This window comes from Crocuta crocuta, unplaced genomic scaffold, assembly GCF_008692635.1.
Source record: "Crocuta crocuta isolate KB4526 unplaced genomic scaffold, BGI_CrCroc_1.0 scaffold7, whole genome shotgun sequence".
NCBI lineage: Eukaryota > Metazoa > Chordata > Mammalia > Carnivora > Hyaenidae > Crocuta > Crocuta crocuta.
The window spans coordinates 2,034,868-2,048,057 of NW_027531904.1; the positions used below are offsets into that span (position 1 = coordinate 2,034,868).

The 13,190-nt window shown below is 39.7% G+C and overlaps 1 long non-coding RNA gene across 1 annotated transcript; it reads right to left on the minus strand.

Annotated features, from left to right (window-relative positions):
* Positions 1-502: 502 nt before the first annotated feature.
* Positions 503-12,482, minus strand: LOC144240056 (uncharacterized). Its single transcript, XR_013337550.1, has 3 exons — positions 12,415-12,482; positions 11,373-11,480; positions 503-740 (listed from the first exon to the last, which is right to left on the minus strand). It is a non-coding gene; the product is annotated as an uncharacterized LOC144240056 (long non-coding RNA).
* Between the last annotated feature and the right edge of the window lie 708 nt (positions 12,483-13,190).

Genomic DNA, 13,190 nt, shown 5'->3' on the forward strand with positions numbered 1-13,190 from the left:
CCCTATGTCCATCTGTTTTGCTTCTTAAATTCCACATACGAATGAAATCATATATTTGTCTTTCTCTGACTGACTTATTTTGCTCAGTCTAATTCCATCCACATTGTTGAAAATGGCTAGCCATTCTTTTTGATCACTGAGTCATATTCCATTCTATATTTTTATACCACCATCTTTATCCATTCATCAGTCATTGGACATTTGGACTCTTTCCATAATTTGGCTGTTGTTGATAGTGCTGTTATAAACATTGGGGTGAATGTGTCCCTTTGAATCAGCATTTTTGTATCCTTTGGATAAATGCCTAGTAGTGCAATTGCTGGGTCATAGAGTAGTTCTATTTTTAATTTTTTGAGGAACCTCCACAGTGTTACCAGATTGGCTGCCCCAGTTTGCACTCCCACCCACAGTGCAAAAGCGTTCCCCTTTCTCTACATCCTCACCAACATTGGTTTGGTAATTTCCTGAGTTGGTAATTTTAGCCATTATGACAGGTGTGAGGTCCCTTTCTTGGATTTGTTTATTTGTTCTGCTTAATCCCAAAGAAGATATTAGACATCTCTCCATGGCTTTTCCATTAGACACCATGCTTACTTCTTTAGTACCAATTATCACATTCCTTTGTAATTGTCTGTTTTTCAGTATCTCACTCACTGGGCTATGAGAAACATGAAGGCCATGCCAGAAAGTTCAATGGAAGGAATTTGAAACAGGAACCATCCTCCAAGTTGTTAGAAGAGCTAAAAGAGCATACAGGAGGAGGGAAGACAAACCAGAAATTAGTACCAGCAGGAAGCCACACCCATCCCAGGCTGGGAAGATGAAAGGAAATGATATGCTGTCTGAACCCGGGAGTGAGTCTACCTGGAGGGAAAGGTAACTATGGTGGGATTACCCTCCAATCTTCCACCAGTGGTTCCCCTCACCATGGCCAAGTCTAACTAGAAGATACTTAGCAAAAAGCCAGAGAAGGGCACGGACTGAATCCGAAAGAAAACCAGCAAAAAAACGACTCAGGTAGTCACTTCAGCTACTTGACATTTATTCTCACCCTTGTACCCAGGATGACCTTCCACATGACAGCAGGTCCAGGTCTTCATACAAACCAAAACACTCTCATCTCTTTCCGCAAAGCAAGCCACAAATCTCTGGGGATTCCCAGCATAGTCCTCCCTGCCCCCACGGTATAGTCCCCAACCCAATGTCTCCTGGGTGAAATCTGGATTCTCTTCTTCACCTGCTGGTTCAGTACCACAAGGAGCCCCAAAATATCTGGGTGTAATTTTCAACTCCCAGTCCAATCGAATCATTACAGTGTCCTCTGACAGAAACATCCCTCCTTTGGGAATTCAGACCTCTAAACCATAGTTGCTGATATGGGGGGTGGGGAATACTATAAGTGGGCTATTTAATGTAATAGTGAGAGGAAGTGCTTCCACTCCACCCTCAATTCCTAGACCTGTGTATTCTGGCTAAGGCAGAAAGAATATCATGCCTCTACTACTGTTCAGAGCATATGCCTTATCCTATAGGAAGCAGGGTTATATAGTAAGACACTGAAATCTATGCTGAGACTAAGTCAGCCTCTCTCACTATAAGATGAACTCTTGGTCAATAGCATGATTAAATGGGATACCATGATGGTGAATGTGGCATTTGACAGAAACTCTGGGGGAATGGAAGATAAATCAATTTCCTGGATGGATATCTCCTTTATATGGAAAGAGTTTGGTGTCATCAGCCTGGCATGATATTGCACAGGACTGAGCCTCCAGCTCCAGCTTGGGCACTCACTAGTGGCAGTAGCCAGGTCAGCCTTGGTGAGTGGAAGTCCACTCAGATGAGTCTATGAATGGGTTTTGTCACTGCTGCTATAGCCACTTTGAAGTGGCTTTGAAGAAGAGGTCAACTGACATGCATAGAGTAGGCCACCTTGTTCTCTTGATTATTGGGAACTTCCACCTCAGTGGGTACCCTATATATATTCACACTTTGTCTTTCCATGAATTCCATTCACATTGCTCTTCTCCAGACTTTCTTGTCACCAATATTGCAGTCTCATTCATTCCCAGTCCTTGACTAACCAGCCAAACACTAAGCTGCTACCATGAATTAGCATAGACACAAACTTATGGCCATATCTCCTTCTTTATGAAGTAAGTAACCAGATATTGCAGGAAGTTCTACTCACTTGGAGAATTCCCTTCATCATTTGTAAAAGGAGCTATAAAACAGAAACAGTCCACTTTCAGCTATTGTCAGGGTACCATGCAGACCCATCAATTTGCCAGGTCCAAGTTCGACCACCTCCATCAACTAGTCATAGGAAACTCTCCATTAAGGACTCCATAGGACTACCTAGAAGCAGGGGTGGCAAAGCCACAGAAGTAAATGCCCTGGAGACCTGAATCACTTGTCCATACACCTTATTTGTGTTTTCTTGAGCTTCTGGAGACTGATCATGTTTACTACTTTCACCTGATGATGTAGTACTGTCACACGCAGGCAAGCTCATGTCTTGTTAGATCAGAGAGCACCCAGTTCACAATGGTCAGGTCAAGCCATGGGGTCTACCTGGGTCTGTATCTCAGAATAAGAATAGTTACCAAGAGAAGAGAGTGAATGAGAAATACTCAGGCTTTCTGGTCCTCTCCCACTGACTTCCTCCCATTGGTTGAAACCTAACCAGGAGCCTTTTGGCAAAGAAACCTGAAAAATGTTGTTTGCAGCAGCGTAGGGGAACATCGGAGCATGGGTCAGTAATCAAAGTGGCAAATGACTGCATGCTGCTGTTTTCCAAATTCTAGGACATCATCTGACACATCATGGACCCTCAGTAAAATGTTACTGAGCAAATGAGGATCCATTCATTCTCATCAGGTTCTACTATGGACCCAAATTGCAGCAGCAATAAATAGTTGCATATTGGCCTTGGGCAAACTTTGTCCTATTGTTGGTAGCTCTGGAATAACAAAGGAGTCTAGAGAAGAGTCCCATTTTTGGTTTTGGAGCTCTGTTGCCCCCTGAATGCGCAAGGTGGGAGTACCATTTGCAAGCTTCTCTTTTTTTTTTTATTTTTAAAATGTTTTTTTTTTATTTATTTCTGAGAGAGAGAGACAGCATGAGCAGGGGAGGGTCAGAGAGAGGGAGAGATACAGAATCTGAAGCAGGCTTCAGGCTCTGAGCCAGCTGTCAGCACAGAGCCCGATGCGGGCCTCGAGCCCATGAACCATGAGATCATGACCTGAGCCGAAGTCAGACGCTTAACCGACTGAGCCTCCCAGGCACCCCTGCAAAACAGTTTTTTATCAGAGCTGTAGAAAGAGACCAACAGTACCCACCGACCAGAATGCCCATGTTTTAAATCCTCCTCGATTTAATCATTCCTTGCTCTGAACTCTGGCACATTCCAAGGGTATTATTGCAGAACTCAATATTTCAAGATTCCATTTTCCATTGGAGAGCTGTTATTATTACTTCATGAAAAGGCTGTAAGTTGAGTTCTATAACTTTTCTCAAAACATAGAATAATGTCACATGTCTAATGATGAAATAGGCACTTTAGGAGAGAAGGTAATTAAGATAATAATCTTAATATAACTCTCATAATGTGAATAGAGATTTTAGGAACATCCAAATATAAATTAATTCTTTTTCAAACTAGGTGAGCCTGAATCCTGCCCCAGAGATACTGCCTTTATCAAAAATATTTTCTGAGCTAGCATTAGAATAAATTATAAATCACAAAGGAAAACTAATTTCTTGGCTGCAGCAGACGCTGCTGGATGTGTCCCCAAATCAAGTCCACCCCTCTTCCGTAAAAACACAATTTTCAACTTGGCACAAGACTTCCCTGTGGCTTGGTGTGGTCATGCGACTAAGTTCTGGCCACTGGGATTAAGGGGAAAAGTCATGTGGCAGCTTCCAGGCCCCCTTCTTTAAGTGACAGTTGGGATGTACCCTGGACTCTCACCTCCTTCTTACTGCAGTCTGGAATGAACGAATGGCCAAAGACCAAAAAAACTGTAGGTCATGGTTAGGAAGAGAAGAGTAGAGTGAGCTAGAAGAGCCTGGGTCTCTGAGAACATAGGGACAAAGCTGCCATGTAGATGGACCACTTCTTACCAGACTTTGTTTATACTTGAAAATGAATACATATCTATGTAGCGTCGATCCTCTGTCATGTTGCATATGCATGTTACCTTCAGCCAAACCAGCTATTCCACAGAGATCAGGTAGACAGAAGAGCATTCTGGAATTGGCAGGCCCACCTTGAAGCTCTGGAGCCAACTAAAGGAGTGGGTTTGGAAGACTGACCTGTCAGGAAAGGGGCTAAGAGAAGATTACAACTGAGGGTGGAAGAGAGTCTGGAAAATGGACAAGATTATATCTTCCCTTTAAGAAACAAACACCAATTAGAGCAGGCGCAATAAATTTCATCCCTGAATAAAACCAAGACCAGGGCCTTTTCAGAGAAATTGCATGTTATGTCCTAAACAGCTGAGCAACAGCTCTTACTACCATCACCAGTCTAGCAACTCAGATGAAACAACTGAGCTGTAAAAATAATGACTTATTTTATGAGTGTTAAGTCTGGAAAATCAAGCCAAAGCCTTGCTAATAAACTGTCTTCTTTAGAGGAAGTGAAGAAATTTGAGAAGTATGTTCTGCTGTCTTCTCCAAATACTTTTCTGCTCTGGCTGTTCACTCCTGAGAAAGATGAGTCGCTGGAGTGATAAGTACTAAGCAAATATATTGAGGAAAAGATCTTATAAGTGATTCCATTTAAGATCCTGAATTGACTTTGTAACTTTGCAGTATGTGAGTCACACCAGCCACAGAGATCCCCACCCATCTCCTCTCTCCAACAGTGTCACAACCAAAGCTCTAAACTTTACAGAAGCCCACACTTTTTTTTTCTACAGAACATCAGCATCCTTAAGGATGTCAACAAAAGTCCAATGACCAATTACACTTGGGAATGGTCCATAATAAGAGAATGTTTTAAAATTTTTTTCAGGTGCATTTTTTAAGTGCCAGAAATCTTATTGCCACATGGCTCCTCACCCACAGCATTCTTCAGCTTGGAGGAGGGAGCCAAGAATTATTTAGAAACAAACAGGGCTCTTTTTGAAACTTGGCCTTTGTCAAGAGTTAAGAGAATCTCTAAATTAAAAAACAAGCAAGCAAAAGAAAAATGCTCTTAATTAATCACATCAAATGCAAGGTACAAATGAGATCTGAACTCATTTGAGTTTTGAGATTGAACACGCGGAGTTTTACTGTAAAATAAAGCTAAGGAATGCAGCACATAATAAAGAAAAGTCCAGGTTGCCTGGAGAGAGAGTGGAGATGGTCTGGGACAAGAAGGTGGAGCGTTTTGAAAAGAGAAGAGAAGGGTAAAAGCACATGAGCAAATAGATTGATCTGGTCCTCTGGCTAGAACAGAAGCCCAGAGGATGCTGTCTTATTACAATAACCAAGTAATTTGGGAGATTCTAATGGGACTTCTGCACTTTCTCAGACATAGACTAGAAGATTATAAAAGTCTTCATCTGGAAGATTGGCATCCGCTTGTTGCTTGAGCAAGATGGCAGATAGAGAACAAGGCTATATTCCCTCAGGGTGGCATAGGGATGCAGAAGTCTCCATATGTCATAGAGAGTAAAAGAGGAGGTGACAACAGGTTGCAGAGTCCTCAGGTCACTTTCTGTAGGGACATCAAAAACAGAGACAAAGGACCAGAACTTCAGTAATGGGCACCAGTACACCATATCCCAAAAAGCCAGATGAGGCCTGTCATTCCCCAGTGAACACTAGTTCAGGTTGAACCAAACCTAACCCACCCATCCCTTTATAGCAGAGACCAGGGCAGATTTAGAATACATCACATGGATCCAAAGTCCCTTGTCGCCGGTCGTCTCAAAGACATGCAAGATAGGAAAGGGATGGAATCTAAAAGACTGAGCATTTCCCCAAAAGACAGTGAGTTATCCAAAATAGTTTCTCCAACCTGGAAGAGATGGAGATGCTATTAATTAGCAAGATCTGTGTTTGCTATATTGCCTTCACTCCACACCAGGAATCTCTTATGGAAAGTTTCAAAAAGTATTACATATGTACACCCTCCCTGAAAAAAAAAAAATTAAAGGAGCATACTTGTCAATAATAAACGCTGATAATTTATTATCCTAAAATGGAGATTTCTGGGACTTGGAAATTCAGGTGAGTTGGGTAGTGAGAGGGTTCTGAAAATCTTATTCCTTCAGAGGTTCCAAAATCCAATTCTTCTTCTATGTCTACTCTTTTCTCACTACCAGGAAACTGATTTTTTTTCTTGAGCCTTATCCTTTGACCCACTTTCTGATGGACTCCCTTGAAACTTCTGGTGGCTTCTTTTAAAAATAAATCATTCTTTTCTTTTAACCATATTTGATAAAAAATAGAAGAGTCATTCATGAGGTTTGGAAATTGTGCTGAAAATATTACTATTTCAAACATATTTTTTGTTTTTCTTCTATCAAAACTGAGCTCCTGCTCAAATAATTTGCTGGTGAAACTTACCAAATATTTAAGGTAGAAATGATACCAATTGTCTAAAACCATTTTCAGAAACTAGAAGCAGAGGGAATACTTCCCAATTCATTCTATGAGGCCAGTATTGCTCTAATACCAAAACCAGAAACAGACATTACAAAAAAAGAAAACTATAGACTGATATTTCTCACAAACATGGATGCAAAGATTCTCAACAAAATATGAGCAAATTGAACAATGTATAAAAGAACTATGCACCACAACCAGTGGGATTTATCAAAGGTGTGCAAGGTTGGTTTGACATTCAAAAATTAATCACGTAATCCATCACATCAACAGCAAATAATAAAAAAATACAACATGAGGGGCTCCTGGATGGCTCAGTTGGTTGAGCATCCAACTTTGGTGTAATGCATGATCTCATGGTCCATGGGTTTGAGCCCTGAATTGGGCTCTGTGATGACAGCTCAGAGCCTGGAGCCTGCTTCAGATTTTGTGTGTCCCTCTTTCTCTCTCTCTCTACCCCTCTTCTGCTCATCCTATGTTTCTCTCAGTCTCTCAGAAATAAATAAACATTAAAATTTTTTTAAAAAAGAAAAAGAAAAATTACATAACTATATTAATAGATGTACAAAAAGAACTTGACAAAATCCAACACCCATTCATGATTAAAAAAAAAAAACACTCAGCAAATAAGAGCAAAAGGAAAATTTCTCAGAAATTTATAAAGATGGTGAAGAACATCTATAAAGGACATCATACTTAATGGTGAGAAACTAGAAGCTTTCCTGCTGATATCAGGAACAAGGCAAGGATATGCCCTCTCGCCACTCATTTTCAATAGCATAATGGAAGTTCTAGCTAATACAATACGATAAGAAAAGAGACTAAACCTATACAGATTGGGAAGAAAGAAATAAAACTGTCTTTGTACATAGATAACATGATTGTTTACATAGAAAATGCAACAACAAATAACTTCTGGAAGTAATAAGCTATTATCATAAAGTTTCAGAGTACAAAACCAGTCATTTTCTTAAGTACCAGCAATGAACAAGTGTAATTTGAAATTAAAAACACAATGCTATTTATATTAGCACCCAAAACAAAATTAAATAATTAAGTATAATTTAACAAAGTAGAAAACAAGATCTATCTATATGATACAACCCTCTAATGAAAGAAATCAACTAAATAAATGGAGAGAAAGTCCATGTTCATGGGCAAGAAGACTCAATAGTGTCAAGATGTCAATGATTCCTAACTTGATCTATAGATTCCACGTAATCCAAATTAAAATCCCAGCACGTTGTTTTGTGGATATTGACAAACTGATTCTAAAGTTTAGAAGGGCAAGCAAGACCCAGAATAGCCCAAACAATGTTGAAATAGAAGAACAAAGTTGGAGGACTTGAAAACTTGCTACTTGACTTGAAAACTTACGATAAAGTGATAGTAATCAAGACAGTGTAATATTGGCAAAGTAAGAGACAAATAGACCAATGGAACAGAATAGAAAGCTTGGAAATAGACTTCACACAAATATAGTTTGACAAAGGAGCAAAGGCAATACAATGGTGAAAAGGTAACCATTTTAATAAAAGGTGCAAGAATAACTGGACATCCACATGCAAAATAATAAATAAATAAATAAATAAATAAATAAATAAAGTAGATACAGACCTTACATCCTTCACAAAAATTAACCCAAGTGAATCAGAGACTTGAATATGTAATTCCAAACTGCCAGTCTCCTCGGAGATTAAGATAGGACACCATCGGATGACTGTGGGTTTAGTGCTGACATTTTAGATACAACACCAGAAGTGTGATCAGTGAAATAAATAATTAATAGGTTCATTAAAACATCTGCTCTGTGAAAGACATTGTCAAGAGAATAAGACCAACCACAGACTGAAAGAAAATATTTGCCAAAGGACTGATACCCAAAATTTACAAAGGGCTCTTAAAACTCAACAATAAGAAAATGAACAACCCCCCAAATTGGCAGAAGACCTGAAAAGACATCTCAACAAAGGTCCAATAAACAAGAGGTCCAATAAACATGAAGAGATGCTCAATGTCAAATGTCATTAGGGAATTACAAATTAAAATGTGATGCCACAATACAACTATTAGAATGACTAACATCCAAAATGCTGTCAACACCAAGTGCTAAAGAGGATGTGGAACAACAAAACTCTCGTTCATGACTAGTGAGAATACAAAATAATACAGCTGCTTTGGAAAACATTTTGGCAGTTTCTTAGAAAACTAAACATAGTCTTACCATATAATCCAAAAATCACACTCCTTGATATTTATCCCAAAGAGTTGAAAATGTATGTCCACAAACAAACAAACAAAAACCTGCACAAGAATATAGTAAGTTTATTCGTAATTGCCAAAGCCTGGAAGCAACCAAGATGTCCCTATTCCATGGCTGAGTGGATAAATCATGGTACACCCAGATAATGGAATATTATTCAGTGCAAAAAAGAAATGAGCTATCAAGCCATGAAAAACATGGAGGAAACTCAAATGCATATTACTAAGTGAAAGAAGCCAATGTGAAAGGGCTACATACTATATGATTCCAATACATGATGTTCTGGGAAAGGCAAAGCCTTATAGAAACAGTAAGATCAGTGATTGCCAAGGTTGGATTGATAGAGGAGAGAGAAGACAGGGGAGCACAGAGCATTGTTAGCACAGTGAAACTACTCTATATGATAGTATAATGGTGGATACATGTCGCCATACATTTGTTCTAACCTATAGAAAACACAACACAAAGAGTGTACTCTAATGTGAACTCTGGACTTTGGGTGGTCACGATGAGTCAATGTAGCTTCATCAGTTGTAACAAATGTACGGCGATAGGGGCGGGAGGTATATGAGAAATCTCTGTACATTCTTCTCAATTTTGCTATTAACCTAAAACTGCCCTGAAAATTAAAGTCTACTTTTTTTTCAAACTGAGCTTTTGGTAGAAACACAATGTCTATTTTTGTGTCCAGGAATTTGTCGTCAAAACCCATGTTGAATAACCTGTATCTCTGGCTGTGATCTCTTTGAAATGGAAAAGACCAATATACTACTGTGCTCTGGCACAAAATATTTGTCACCAAATCCCTTTTCAAATCACTTATTTTGGCTTATAGCTTAACTATACTTAAGAATTAGAATATGTAGTAATATCTCAACACCCTAAAAATACAGTAGGAAAAATGTTAAGGAAATGATTTGTGTATGATGGAATTACAGAATACTTTCCATATCTTCTTTATAGTGCTCAGTATTTTTCAACTTCCCTGTGATGACTCTCAATTATTATGACCCACAATAAACAGATATCAATTCAAAGAGAAATACTTATGGATTGTATATATGCATATATACACATTCACATACACATCATGTTATTACCATTATGGGTGGGTACAGGTATAAAAAGTATAGTAAATGGGTTAGAACAACATATACTGGAGCACCTGGGTAGCTCAGTCTGTTAAACATCCACCTTCAGCTCAGGTCATGATCTCACGGTTCATGAGTTCGAGCCCCATGATGGGCTCTGTGCTAACAGCTCAGAGCCTAGAACCTGCTTTGGATTCTGTGTTTCCCTCTCTCTCTGCCCTTCCTCCACTTGTTCTCTCTCTCTCTCTCTCTCTCCAAAAATAAATAAACATTAAAAAAATAACAATGTATACCAAATAGCAGCAAGGATATAACTATGGCTAGCTTTGTGTCCTAAGATTAGGAAAATTAATTGCAACCTACTTTGCTATGTTTCCCAGATGTTTTATAATGAATCTGTATTTTTATGTGGAAAAATACACCTGGACTTATTAAATAAAAATTCAAAACAGTATATTTAGAGACACATTTCTTAAATAATCTGAGCATGAAGAAATTGTTATTACTGTTGCAGTGAGTATTTTTGAAAGATTAGTAGAAGCAAGATAATGTGACATTTAGCTGATCTTTCAAGAGAAGCTGGACAAATAACACTTTCTTTTCTAAAGAAAATAGTAGCTAGCGATGAAACATGGTGTTTCTAGTGTGATTCAGAAATGAGGTGTCAAATTTTTCTGTGGAAAAAAACCGAGAAGGCACATATTCAGAAACAGAAATGGAAAATATCTTGGTTCATTTATTTAACACTGTTTCAGAATCCATCTCACAAAAGCCTACTTTGAAATAATTCTGACTCATGTAAACTATCCTTTACAGTAAACTGGCCAAATGAAAGTGATCTAATATTCACTGAAACCCTACCATGCTCAGAGCATGTTACATATGTCATCTCTAATCTTTACAACAGTGGAAAGGAACTATTTCTAGCCCCACTTTACAGATAGAAAAACTGAGTCTCAGAGAGGTAGAGTAGCTTCTCTGACAGCATATATAGTTAATACATGGCAGAGGTGGGATCTGAATTGTCCTTCCCACTCTAAAGTCCATGATCTTTATATTCCTCTGCCTCAATCCAGTGCTGGTNATGGTGGACTTTTTCATGAAGTTTTTTACTCAAATATTATCACCCAGCAAGATACTTCAGCTAATTTGCAAAATGTGACTCCACAAAAAAATAAATCATCTTCAAAAACAAACATCCAACCACAAGGATAGAGACTTGAACCAGACTTGACCAGGAGGGCTTTACCGAAGGAGGTAACCCAGGCAGGTAGGGACACTTCCAGAAACATCTGGAACCAGAGGGTGGGTCATTTCTTAGGAACTGTACTCATTTGGAGGCAAAATTTCTTATGTGCCTGTTAAACAAGACTGTTATTTTAAACCCTGTTGCACAGGTAAGAAGGGTGACTTACATATTTGCTTTTTGTTCCTTTTGCTTGCTTGCTTCAGGGATAGGCTTCCTCCCAAACTTTAGCTGTAATTATAACTTAGGTACCTGGACTCCATTTTTAAGGGTGACACTACACATAAGCAGGTTTGTACAGATTAGTCAAAATCATACCCTGAAAAGTTAAGCCCTAGAGGCCAGCTTTGGACCTGGCTTATTACTACAGCCCTGTTGTGCAAGGCACACTAATTAGTATAAGCTAACTAATTGTGTATTCAAGAATCCTAGAGCAAGAAGTTAAATGAGAAGTAATCCATTAAGTTTTGGACCCAGAACAATCCTAAGGAGCTTTGCCAATGGGTTTAAGAGGAAACGCTTCACTTTCCTCTGCTTCAAGTTCCTATTTCTCAATCAGAACAATGGAAAGCTAAGAAAAAGAAAAGAGATCCAGGGGAGGAGAGGAGAGAGGAGGGGAGGGAAGAGAGGGAGAAGCAGTTGGAGAGCCCTTCTGTTGGCCTCCATGATGCCCTGATTTGGATAGAGACCAGGGTTAAGCCAACCGGGGCCCACGGGCCAAATCCAACCTGTGGCCTGTTTTTATACAGCCCATGAGCTAAGCATGCTTTTTCACCCTTTTAAAGGGTTGGGAAAATTCCAAAGAATGATGGTTTATTGTGACATGTAAAAATTAAATGAAATTCACTTTTCAGTGTCCATAAATAACATTATATTGGAAGTCAGCCACAGTCTCTCATTTACGCATTTCTATGGCTGCTTTCACGCTACAACGGCAGAATTGACTGGTTGCGACAGATATCATATGGGCCACCAAGCCTTAAATATTAACTCTCTGGCCTTTACAGGAAAATAGTTGCTGACCGCTGGCAGAGACAATCCGTTGGGAAGGATTGGCTGAGAAAACTAAAATGTGAGTCTTGGATAAGCGGGGGCTGGGTGCATTAAGGGGCAATCTTCCCAACTAGTTAAGCTAACAAAATTCACCATGAAAGCATAGGCTACGTGGCTGGGCAGCCCCAATATTACCACCCATCCAAACGTCCCCACACCTGGGTCCCTTAAGTGGCCAACATTTCAGGGTCATCCATAGAGAAGGAGGAAGTATTCTGATGGCCTGTCCCCCATCTTCCCTTCATCCTACTTCCTCACATTCTATTTTCTGAGTGGTTGTCAGAGGAACGCCGAATCCCGCTGTCGCTGTTCAGACCCCAGGAGAAGCTCTGACAGTCTTGGCACCGTGAAGCGTTCCAAGTTCCTATCTCATCTCTGCAGCTGCCTGCTCCCCATTCAGTCAGGATGCGCTTCCCTCAATAATGTATTTGTTCTTTAATCTCGCTCTCCTCTCTCTCCCAATCACTCTCTCTCTCTCTCTCCCTTCTCTCCTCTCTCTCTCTCTCTTTCTCAATCTCTCTCTCTCTCTCTCTCTCTCTCTCTCACACACACACACACACACACTCCCACAATTTAGAGGGAGAAAAACCTTTCAAATTCTTGCCAAGTCTTATAGAAAATGCCTTTCATAAACAGAGCTGCCTTTGTCATTTGTAAGAGTGTAGCTGTCCCTCCTTCTGGAAAGTGATAGTATTGTTTTTCTGGATGGACTACTCTGGCCCATTGTGTGTGTGTGTGTGTGTGAAGTAGGAAGGGAATGGAGGAGAAGGTTCTCGGGAAAGAAAACCACAGAATAAGCAAACCAAGACATAATGACAACACTGTACAGTTAAGAGATGGGGTTCCCAAGTCAATCACCTTCAGCCAGGAAAGCTAGAGTGTGAGAAGAGTGGGTGGGCCTCTCTGACAGCTTATTCTTCGTCTAAGACAATTC